This window comes from Rutidosis leptorrhynchoides, chromosome 1, assembly GCF_046630445.1.
Source record: "Rutidosis leptorrhynchoides isolate AG116_Rl617_1_P2 chromosome 1, CSIRO_AGI_Rlap_v1, whole genome shotgun sequence".
NCBI classification, from domain to species: Eukaryota; Viridiplantae; Streptophyta; class Magnoliopsida; order Asterales; family Asteraceae; genus Rutidosis; species Rutidosis leptorrhynchoides.
The window spans coordinates 127983365-127995841 of record NC_092333.1 but is presented as its reverse complement, the minus strand read 5'-3'; the positions used below and the strand labels follow the sequence as shown (position 1 = coordinate 127995841).

Genomic DNA, 12477 nt, shown 5'->3' with positions numbered 1-12477 from the left:
ACATGTCAATGTTTACACCACTACTATATAACCACTGTATAATTTAGCTTAGTTCATATATATTATGTGACGCCCCGTACAAAACCATCGTGTACGGATCATCAACAACAGGATCATCACAAGGTCAAACACTATATGCTGTTTGAAAACCGATTTGCATTCATTAAAAAGATAACGTTTTACAAAGATAACATGTCATAAGACTTATTACAAACCATTGTTCCAAAATAACATAAGTTTACGAATGCAAAACATAGGTTTCATAATTTGAGACATCTCTAGTAATGCAGCGGATAACTAGTACAGCGGGTCCTTAACAGCAATTCAATAACAGCATGACATCAAGTCTAACAACGGAAGCAATAAACCTCTAGGCACCTGAGAAATACACGCTTAAAAAGTCAACACGAATGTTGGTAAGCTATAGTTTAAGTTGTAATAGTAACGTAAGATAGGCCACGAGATTTCAGTGCTGCAAACAGCGTATCAAAACAGTATGAAAAGTATATGTATAACCGTGGTCACCCGGTAACTAGACTTAACGTTTATAACCCCCTGAAAGTACACTTGACGAGTGCGTATGTTCACGAAGTATTAAACACCCGTTAAATGCTAGCGCGACTAGCCCGAGTGGGGATGTCAAACCCTATGGATCCATATCTAAGATTCGCGTTCACCGGTTCAAAAATCAATGACTAAACGTTACCGTGCTAAAGAGAATATTTATGCCGTTGTATAACCCACACACATATAAAGTGTAAGTACTCGTGCCTAACATGTAAAACGTAAAAAGCGCATGTATTCTCAGTCCCAAAAATAGTAAAAGTGGTAAAAAGGGATGCTATAACTCACAGTGATAAAAGCGGTAAAGTCGGTAATGAAAGTACGCAAGTAGTAAGTCGGTCCGAAAGGTCGTCAACCTAAATCAAAAGTTACTAGGTCAGTAGGTTGTCTTTATAAATTCTAATAGTGCATAAAATAAGTTTAAGTGTCATCATCATCATCGTTCATCATCATAAAAGCTAAGTAAGTTTGACAAGAATAGAGATCGAAACAATAGGCTGACTTCGGTCAGCTGCTATGACCTCTACGTAAATCGAAAAGACGCATAGTCAGTGGCTATGGTTCCGTATATGAGTCCCCTATCAACTGACCAATTTCCAGAACCTAACTCGTCTTCGTTTGACCGTGGAGACGGTTTAAGTGCGAGTAGGTCAGAAATTTCAGCACAACGTTAATAGGGTGTAGTGACTATCGGAGGGCCATAAATCCTAAACCGTAACTCGGATTAAGACGAGGCCTAAACGGAAAATCATCTACTCGAACCGAACTAACTGAAAATCAACTTTCCAGTAGCCCAGGTGGTCTGATCAGATACGAAAATCAGTGGACAAGTGCTCCGGTGGGGTTCTTGGTGCTTGATGCTCATCACGGTTCTCATCCTTGATACTTGTAGCTTCAAGTGTACAACTCGTTGATGGTTTAGCATCACTTTTGACCAAGATTCACCATCAATACACAATATGTTAAGACCAAGTAAGAACACAACTCATTCATGAGTCTTAGATGGATGATGAACCAAGGTTACATCATATCCTTAGTCTTAACACAATTTCAATTCACAATAACAACTAAAGCTACAAACTTTACATCAATTCAACAAGTATAAGCACAATCCAAGTCAAAAGAGGTGATGGAACCCTAAGCTAGAGAGCTTGGATCCATTTCACACAAGTTACAAGGTTGCAAAGCTAGAAAGCTTGAACCTTTAAGTGTTCTTGAAGATCTTGAAACATAAAGCTTGGATCTTTAAGATATATGAAGATTACAAACAAAAGTTTGAATCTTTTTCACAAAACAACATGATCAAAGCAAAAAGAACTTAGATCTAACAAAAAGATATCAAGATTCAAGCTAGAAAGCTTGCATCTTAATTGTTCTTGAAGATCTTGAAGCATAAAGCTTGGATCTTTAAGATATATGAAGATTACAAACAAAAGTTTGAATCTTTATCACAAAATAACAAGATTAAAGTGAAAGAAAGATGAATCTACAAAGTTGGTGAAGATTCAAAGCTAGAAAGCTTGAATCTTCAATGTTCTTGAAGGATTCATGCTTGAATCAACAAGATGTAACCAAGATCAAAGCTAAATGGAACTTTGATCTCCATAAAATGATGATGATGATCACGAATTTGAAAAGAAAAAGGAAGAAAGAAAACTTACAAGTATTACTAGAAAGGAAAGAAAGAAAGAACAAGTGTGTGTGAAAATCAAATGAACAAGTGAGAGGTAAATGGCTAGTATTTATAAGCAAGGAAATTGACATGGATTGATGAGGTGGCTAGGCCTAGGGCCGTGATTTTGAGGGAGGGGAGGGGGAGACAAAACTTTGCTTTATGGATAATGGTTGTCTAAAGTGTGTACTAATGCTAGAATCCCATGTGACAAATAGATAATCCTTATCCATTATGCTAGTATGACTCATTAATTAATTAATTTATTTATTATTATGGGTCACTAGTAATAATACTTGGGCTAATTAATTGGGTCACTAGCTAGAGTAGGGTGGGCTTGAGCCCAACAAGGTAGAAAGTCCAACAAGACTAACTATTGGGCTAATAAATAAAATTAAGCATCCAAAAGCCCAGGTAATTATTATTATAAAATAATAATCAATATTTCGCAGTCATAATATTCCGGTTACGACAAAAGTCAAACGTGCGCGCAGTTCGCGGTTTATTCGAAACGTTAAATAACACTAACGGTTATAAAAGCATCCGGTGAACAAGTTAAGTATCCTACGTACTCTAAGGCACGTTTTAACATATAATTGGAAGTAAACCACGTATATCAAGTTTCCAGAGTATAAAGTAACACAGTACGCACAAATACGCAGTTTCGCTAAAATACAAGGTACAAAAGCAAATCGAAAAAGTCGGGTCGTTACATATTAAACCCTCTATGCATTTTGTCCATGATGCGTTTGTCATTAAAAACTTATTTTGAAATCCAAAATTCCATAACCTAAGTAGTAGACAATGTAAGAGCACTGGGTGTGGTGACGCGTCAGTTCAGCGTTAGTTCAGTGTCTTGCTGATGACTGGACGTTGACTGGATTGACACTGAAAACTGACATTGGTGAAAAACAGGGGAATTGGGAAGATGGTCAGTTCAGTGTCTTGGAGACAGAAGAAATAGGGGAATTGTAGTACGCAACGGATCAATTTTTGAATTTGGGGCCCACTCTCAACCAAATTCCCAACGTCTTGGCCAAGACTTTGGAAGAAGTCTTTGGAAACTGACACTGAAATGGTGTGGGGTGACGGTCACTTGAAAGAATGTGGGCATCCGGCGCTGAACCGACATTGATCACACCTCATGCTCTAACCATTTGAATAGAGAAAAGCACAAATACACATAAAATTATAATACCAAATAAGCAGTCTCAAAGAGTCAAAGGTTTTGGGTCTTTCATATGATAAACAAAAAGGTCACCAAGAGTATCATGTACCAAGTAACAATCTTTTAAGTTATGAAAGTTGCACCAACCTACGTTCAGGTTGAAGAGCGACAAAGAACTCGGAGAAGTGCGGAGTGTAACTTCCTGAACTTTGGGTGCGAACTGGGACAATCACTGCAATCAAAACACCAACAACAGGTAAAATATAGAACACCAACAACTTCAGAGGTATCTATTTCATATGTATCTAGTGTCACCCTTTTCACGCTGTAATGATGTTATCATGTTAACTTTATATATTGCTAACACAATGACCATCACGTGAGTAATCCTCATATCATTTCCACTGAATAGCAACTATTGTTGCTAAAGTGCTAACCGTACCTCCACAGATTTCAACTGAGAATAAAAATATAAGTAGAATCATTAAATACCAAAAGTACCAACTTTAAGTTTACAGAATTTTCCTCAGTCTTCTTCTTCTTACCCAGCTTGAAAAGGTTGTGGACTTCATCATTTTCCTCACCCTCGTTAGCCTACAATATCAAAAATACTAAGCTAAGAAAAATGGTAACAGGATGACATTCATGTCATGCCCTACGACATCTAGTAAATATAAATAAGAAATCAATTCCTGGATTAATAATGTACAACCTTTAACAACCAAAACAGAAAAAATATACATAGTTAGAAGAGTTAATGAAACATGTTTCATATATATGGCCGTTCTTTTTACCCGAGGAGAACGACTTGGAAAATAACCTCAATGAACATTTCCACAACTATATGCTGGACCAACATTGGTATCATTTATGAAGTTATCCTCATCTATCATCCTTGGACCCTATTTGTCAACCTACACCAGTAAGCTCCATCAGAAAAATAAAAATACTCCAAATTTAGGGGTGATAAACTGCATTGCACCAATAAACATGATTACACCTCAAGATATCAATAAGAGAAATTAGCCCTAACCATTTGCATTTAGGAGTGAGAAACAACAATTACCCCTAACTATTATCTTCGTTCAGCTAACCCAATAAAGCAAGAGACAACCCTTCAAATACTTAATTCCAAAATTACACAATAATGAAAATTTGCCCAACCAACTAAGTAATAAACTTTTAATGAATATAAACGCTGAGTCAACAATATCAAGTTTTATGACAAATTAAGCAAAAACAAATCGAAATGCGATAACATAATCAGCCAATAAACAACTCGAAGTAAAAACCTTCATATCTCTACAACACCAACATGAAAATAATGTAAAACCTCACCAAATTCAATGAGAAAGCAGTGAGAAGACAATTAATACATTTTTTTGCGAAACACAACGGATCTTCTAAGTATTCAGTACCTGAGTATTGTGGTCAAAGATTGAATAATGTGTGCATCATTTTCTCTTATTTGATCTTCAAGATAAATAAATAAGACCTGCAAGGACACCATCTATCCCCACATAAACCACCAGTTGGTTTTTGAACTCTCGTTTTCTATAAACGGATTTTCAACAACTCCATGGCTGCATTAAAATTAATATTGCATATGAGCTTGTAAGTAGCTATACGATTCCAGTTTAGGTGACCAGAGGTATTTAATAAGTAGCTATAGTAGCAGAGCTAACAATATCTACAAATGACATAAAAACATGATACAGGCAGAGTTGTGAATTTATTTTTAAAGTTAAGAACATAAATTGAGCGTCTAAATGTTCATCAACATGGAAAACTTCATGTAAATTTACAGTAAATTGGCTACAAATTACATACCTCCTAACTCATTTCAATGAACCAACATAAAGTATATTCTTCTCTACTGACGGTATCGTGTATGCGGCGGTGCCGGTGACGATGCTGTATGCGTTGGTGCCGGTGACGATGGTGGATGCTACGGTGCAGATGACGACGGTGGATGCGGCGGTGCCTGTGACGACGGTGGATGCGGCGGTGATGGTGACGATGGTAAGGAGAGGACGGGGATGGTGACGATGGTTGAGTAAATCCGAGGCGTAGCTCAGATTAGAGAATACGAGTAACTTTTAGATTAAAAAATAACTCAGAAGGGTGTAGAAGATGCAAGAAACCCTAGGATACAAATTAGCCGGTCCTGAACTTTTTGATGCTCGGTGCGAAAATCTCAAATGATGCCCTTACTGAATTTTGTTAACAAACAACGTACACATGACAATGAGGCCTTGCTTCGTATCCATGTTTATTAGAGAGTTAGTTCGAGAGTTACTAGGTTTGAGTCTAACAAAAAAACAACTAACCTTGTCTTTCAAAGAAAAACGTACACATAATATTTTTAGCGTTGGAAATGTATTAAAGAAAGAAAACATTGTATATTTATTATTATTATTATTATTATTATTATTCATATATACTAATTACCGTAAAAATTATGCTGTCTAAAACCCCTTCCACTCACTGTTATACAGTAGCAGTTTTTTTTTTTTTTTTTAACTCCTCACTTCCTGAAGCTTCTACTTTTCTCACCTTAGCTTCAAACCCTAATTTATTCATTCATTCATTCATATATACTAATTACCGTAAAAATTATGCTGGCTAAAACCCCTTCCACTCACTGTTATACCGTAGCAGGTTATTTATTTTTTTTATTTTTTATTTTTATAACTCCTCACTTCCTGAAGCTTCTACTTTTCTCACCTTAGCTTCAAACCCTAAACTGAAATCAAACTGCAAATCCGTCATCCCTGGCGATTTGTAGAGTCTCCATCGCCATCGTCCATCACCGTCACCATCACCATCGCCTACATCACCCAGGTAATATCAGGTTTGATGAAGTAGTCTCATTGTGTAATATGTAGGTCTGATTTCTCTATCGTTAATCGAATTGATGAAAGATTATTACTTGCGTACGCAGCAAGCCTTTATTTTGTAATTGAATTGTTGATTTTTTCCCCCTATTTTTAGTGTTCTTAACTTTTTCTCTTTCCATCTTTTTGCTTGACGTAATTGTAGTATCCAGGTTATTTTTTGTTTTTTGTTTTTTACTTCATCAAATTGTATATCTGTGTTGCATTGTTTACTCAATGTTCTTTTTTGTTTGTGGTGCAGGGTTGCTTTTGAGATTCTTTGTGGTTTCTTTGGTTTCGTACCAATTGTGTTTCGTCAATTTAATTCTGATTTTTAATTAGTTAAGAGATTTGCAGAAAGATTTTAGTGCAGGTAAACTTAAATTTAATTCCAATTTCTAATTCGTTAAGAGAATTATACATTTGGATGTCACTTTGATATATCCGTATAATGTGGTTTTTTTAGCTGACTTATACTTATGTACGATTTTGTAAGGGATTTTAATTAATACTTATAAATACTTGGGCCATTTCCCAGATTTATTTAGCTAACATCATAACAGTGATTATTTACGTATGTATAGAATAAATAAATGTTGAATGAGAACTTATCAGACCAACTTATGCCAAAAATGACAGGCCAAGTCTCCCTCATTTCAAATCTTTGCTTCCTTTTGCTGCTTCTGTTCAGCTTAGCTCAGGCTTATCGAATGACGATGAAAAGGTATGTTCGTTTATTTTACGGTAAAATTATTCTCTATTATGTATATTTATGAAAGTGAAAGTAACTATGTATTTATATCAGGTATATGTGTTGTATATGTATATGTGTTGTATATGGGCAACAATCGCCTGGATCATACAACTGCGTAAATCATACAACTGCGTCCTCCCTATTTTGAACATGTTACAACAAGTTGTTGCTAGGTAATTACTTACTATTCCATGAACTGATTCCCCATGCATTCATATTTGGACTCTTCTCATCATATACAAGGTATTTCATTATCATGACTTTCGTACACAATTTACTTTTTTAATGTAAGCAATTGAGTAGCTTTGTTACATGTGTTTAAAAAACACAGGTAAGTAATCACATATAAAAATTGTAGTTATCGATCTCACATTTTTATGTGATTTTTTTTTGAAGAAAATTTGTGTTTATATTAATATGTTTCAATGTTTCATTAAGTGGTTAATATTTTGCAGATAATTTTCTATCAACATCTCAAGTTTTTGTGGGTCAATGATCTGGTTATAAGGTTCAATTCTACGACATCTTCACTAAGTTCAGGTTGATAACCATTTCTTTACTCATTCATTACATTTGTTTAGCCATTTGATTGCATATCTGTAAACAAATGTTCTTACGTTTAACTTTGAGGCAGAGGCGACTCCACCTTGTGGCTTATGGGGTCCATTGACCCCACTAAAATTTTAATTATTTTTATAATTTACTAATAAAAATTAATAGGACACCACTAAATTTACGGATAGGACCCCATATATTTTTAAAATCAACAGTTTTTTTTAAAGTAAACGGTAATATTTTGGAAATCTTTTTTACAAAGTAGCACTCAAATTATATAGGACCCCATTGATTTTTGATCCTAGAATCGCCACTGCTTTGAGGGTTTGTCATTTGAAGTTATACTCTGAAGTCGAGCTTGATCCTTAATCAACCAAGAACGATAGCTGAGTATCGATCCAACCTTTTGGTTTGTTTGCTTTTATCTTTTTATTTTCTTCTGCAAGTTGTTAATTATAGTTTGGTCAAGTGATTTTCAAGATTATTTCGAAAAGCATTCTACTTTACAGAACCGTTAACCGTGTCGTCATTTTACAAGTTCATCTTTAAAATCCGTGTTGCTACAGCCTACATGTAGGGGTGGTAAGATGGGTGGTTTAAGCAGGTTGGTTGACAGGGCAAAAACAGGTTCATATTGTATTTGCAAGTTAAAACATATGTGTAATAATGGGTTGGGTTGGTCTAGGTTGATCACTATAAAGGGAAAAAATTCCTTTCGCTCATTACCTAATCAGCCCATATATCCTTACTGCATTAAGGGGTTAAAAGTGTTGAATCCATCAAAGATCAGTATAGCGTGCCGAAAGATATATACCATATACGTTATTTATTACGTTCTTAACATATTTTTACTTCAAATGGTTCTGCAGATCTGCTGGATAAGGGTCTTTCACCGAGCATCCACTACTTTGTACGAGGAGTAGTTGTATTTCAAGAGGAATCTTGAATGTCGTCATTTAAGGTCGTTGTAGGTAATTATTAAAGAATGGCAAGTAGTTTCATGGAATGATTATTTACCTTATTAAAGATAAGAATGTCGTCGGTTGGTGAGTTTTAAATATGAACAGTAAATGATAAGTAGTTTCATGCAATGATTATTTACCTTATTTACTCATTGTAGGCAATATTAAAGAATGGGTGTCCACAACTTGACTTTTACCAATTGTGGTTAATAAGACCAAAATTGATCATGAAAGTTATTTAGATGTAATTGATTTCACATGGGAATATTGATTCACATGAGGAGATTGAATCAATGGAGGAATGTTCAGTTTCAGGGACAAGTTCGCGTTTCACGTGTATCCAATGAAAGAGACAACAATTGATATATACCTCGAATAATCAACATGACTATAATTAAGGTAAACACACATGATCTTTATCCTAGAAAAATGACTTGTCTTTTTCTTACAAACTCAAGGTGATAATTCTTATCTTCTAATGATGAATAGGTTATTAATTTAAAATAAGTTGCAAGTGAATTTGTTTCTGTTATGTATCGCTTGAGACAATGCATTGTAATAGTGTATACCATAGATGAACATCGTGGATGTTGCAATTTTCCTGCCGTTCGTAATCGTTTTATAAGGATGTAATACTTCCTTCTTTATACTTCTTTTGACGTGTTGATACTTAATGTCCCTTTCTTCAAATGTAGATATAAGAGATTGAAATCAATTAGATAAGCTTTCAGGATTGCTGAAGAAACTCAAGGTATGTAAAATCTGCATGTAAAATCTCTATTTTAGTACTTTATAATATCACTAATTTCATCATTTCGCTTTTTGTGTTACACTGTCAAAGCTTATGCTTTTAAGGGAATGAAACATTTGACACGGTGGTGCTTTAGATAGGTTGCTAACAATCAGCTAACTCTTGGCGTTCTTTATCGGTTTAATTTCACGTATTATATAAATCGATCATATCATAATAGCCAAGTTGTTAAATTGCTATTAATTTTTTATTTATTTTTTATTAACTAAAGGTTGACAATATCATTCATGTACTTTGTTTCTGCTCATTGTCTGTATACGACCTATGAAGTCTGCATATATATATATATATATATATATATATATATATATATATATATATATATATATATATATATATATTATATATATATATATATATATATATATATATATATATATATGTATATGTATATATATGTTTAGAAGGTGCATTTGTTATATGTGTTTAATACCTGTGAGTAAACGTAATTGATGAAAACCGTTATGAATAATACATAGGGAAAACATAAACACATAAGACAATAGACCAGTCAATTTGAAATTAACCTCATATTAGTAACGAATATGGAGTTATTTTTCCTTTATGTCTGCATTTGTAGTGATGTTAATTTATACATAACCAACTTCTCTGTATATTAGACTTATATCATAATAAGATACCATAGTTGAATGATTATATATTAATTTTATTGTATGTATACTAACTCTTCAGTGACTTTATGATGTATTTAATTCACATGTATATTAAAGTTGAGCCATGCTTTTATTGCAGGTGCTATCAAATTTGAAGGTTAGGAAAGGCTCCTCAAGCTACAAGAGCAGCTGAGACTGATTTATGCATCTTTAAAAGGCAACCTTATCTCCGCAGTAACGCGCCGATAGCCCCTTCCTTCCTAATGTATAATATTTTACACTAGAACTTAAAAAAAAAAAAAAAAAAAAAAAGCAGTTGGCCACCGCATCGTGGGTCGTAGTTCATCATGTATGCTGGAAGTGTCTATTTTGATTGTTGTCTACATATGTCGCACTTCTACCAACAGGCTGGTGATTCTAACAGGTCATTGCAACTAAAGTAAAAATGATGCACCCTTAACGTGCTCTTTAACCGCCGTGAAGTGCAGACCTCAACACTAGTTTCTTATTCAAAACGAATTTATTAAATAACATCATTGTATATTTCGTACTCAAAAATGAATACCCTTTACCTTTCATTAAAATAATCTAAACTTTTATACCATTTGAATACAAGTATTCGGGTCAGCCCGCTTCGCTGGGCTCAAAAATCGTTAATCTGAAAATAATAAAAGCAGCAGCAAGGTTTGAGCATGTGACCTTAAGATTCCAACAACGCCCTTACCAACTAATACACGAATTCATTGTGAAGTTTACAGTTTGTTTAATATATATCCCGCAATTTAGAGGGTGGTAAAAATAAAAAAGATTAGTCAAAATTAGTTACTGTACACTTTTTCAAATTGAATAAATATACAATATATATAAAAAATCATTACTTTAGAACCCTGCTTTAAGTTTAAACTTACAAATAATAAAAATGTTAATTTTACGTTATTAGTAAGAATAGTCTAAGATAATATTTCACAACAAAAGGTCTGCTGTTATAATTCAGTAGGCTTATAATTACCTTTAGTGGTTTGATTGTGTTATAATTCAGTAAGCTTATAACTACCTTTAGTGGTTTGATTCTTGATTAAGAATACTAATAATGAAGTGTAAGAATAAAGATAATAATGGAGAGAAAGAAGGAAACACTTTGTAAGTGTGAGAAATGGTGAAAGTGTTTTAGCTTGCAATACATGGCTATTTATACAAAAACAAAGCTACCCGATATTGACTAAGTATTAGTACAAAATTGACTATCCACATATAAAGAATATTGTTATTATTATAACACTCCCCCTTGGATATCAATTTTGTTTTATTGAAGATCAACTATAAGTTACTGCGTCGTTAAAAACCTTGCTAAAGAAAACTCAGTGGGTAAAAACTTTAGCTAAGAGAAAAAGAGTGCAGCATGGAGTTGACTCCCCCTCATGTAGACATCATTGAGTCGTCACATCTTTTGAACTTGACTCATGCCAATATTGTGAACGTGTGTTCTGAAAATAGCAGTTGATAGTGCTTTGGTATAAAGATCAGCAGAGTTGTTGATTGAACGTATCTCATTTCAATCTGGTTGGCCTTTATGAGATCTTGAGTATACAGAGAAGAATCTGAGGTTTTCATCTGAAACTGTATCATCTAAATCTTTTATGTACAAGTTTAGCCCGTGTAATTTGTCTACAGTCTCCTTCATGGTTAGCACAACGTTGTTTCAATTCCTATTCCCTTTCAGTCTTTTTCTAAGCTTTACCTACATACCGTTCTTTCCCATCAAACTTTTGACCGCTAAGACCGTCTATGGCTTTAGCATCTTGTCTGCATTTATATATTGTTCTGTCACTTTTGATACTCTTCTTTCATTTGTACTATGCAAGCTGCATTATCCTCATATATAGTTGTTGGTGAAGATAGTTGTTGGTGAAGATAGTTGTTGGTCTTTTTATAGCGTTCTAGCCCATAAGAATCAATAATGATTTGTGTCATTGATCTCAACCAAACACATTTTCGAGTAGTTTCATATAATGCAATCACTTCGTCATGATTTGATGATGTTGCAACAAGTGTTTGTTTTAAGAATGCCATGATTTTGTGGTACCTCCATTTAGGAATACATATCGAGTTTGAGATTTATCTTTATGAGGATTTGATGAATGACCTACATATACATAATCAACCAAATCTTGTTTTGAAGCGTTAGAATAAAATAATTTGAAATCAGCAGTTCCTCAAGGGTATCAAAATATCTGCCTGATCCCATTTCAATGTCTTTTTGTAGGGGTTAAGCTGAACCTTGTCAACAAATTAACTGCAAAAGAAATGTCAGATCTTGTACAATTTGTAAAATACATAATAGCTCCAATTGCACTAAGATATGGAACTTCTGATCCGTTAAGATCTTCATGATCTTCACGGTGATGAAATGGATCGGTGTCAATATTGAGTGATCTAACAACCAATGGTTTTGTCTTTAAAAAAATGTTTTAAAATCTTTTCGGTGTAAGTTGTTTGATGTA

The 12477-nt window shown here is 34.0% G+C and overlaps 2 long non-coding RNA genes across 10 annotated transcripts; one reads left to right on the top strand and one right to left on the bottom strand.

The window, feature by feature from the left end:
- Window positions 1–182: 182 nt before the first annotated feature.
- Window positions 183–5601, bottom strand: LOC139864857 (uncharacterized). 2 transcript variants are annotated; one of them, XR_011764523.1, is made up of 5 exons: window positions 5235–5601; window positions 4823–4987; window positions 3910–4318; window positions 3552–3636; window positions 183–378 (listed from the first exon to the last, which is right to left on the bottom strand). It is a non-coding gene; the product is annotated as an uncharacterized lncRNA (long non-coding RNA). The 2 variants fall into 2 exon arrangements; XR_011764521.1 differs by having other exon boundaries at window positions 3552–4318.
- A 491-nt stretch (window positions 5602–6092) lies between these two features.
- Window positions 6093–10501, top strand: LOC139864829 (uncharacterized). 8 transcript variants are annotated; one of them, XR_011764518.1, is made up of 9 exons: window positions 6093–6248; window positions 6543–6653; window positions 6920–7004; window positions 7086–7207; window positions 7490–7574; window positions 7895–8560; window positions 8710–8950; window positions 9247–9302; window positions 10116–10501. It is a non-coding gene; the product is annotated as an uncharacterized lncRNA (long non-coding RNA). The 8 variants fall into 8 exon arrangements; XR_011764514.1 differs by having other exon boundaries at window positions 7086–7574; window positions 7895–7998; window positions 8459–8560; XR_011764513.1 differs by having other exon boundaries at window positions 7086–7574; window positions 7871–7998; window positions 8459–8560.
- The last annotated feature ends 1976 nt before the right edge of the window (window positions 10502–12477 follow it).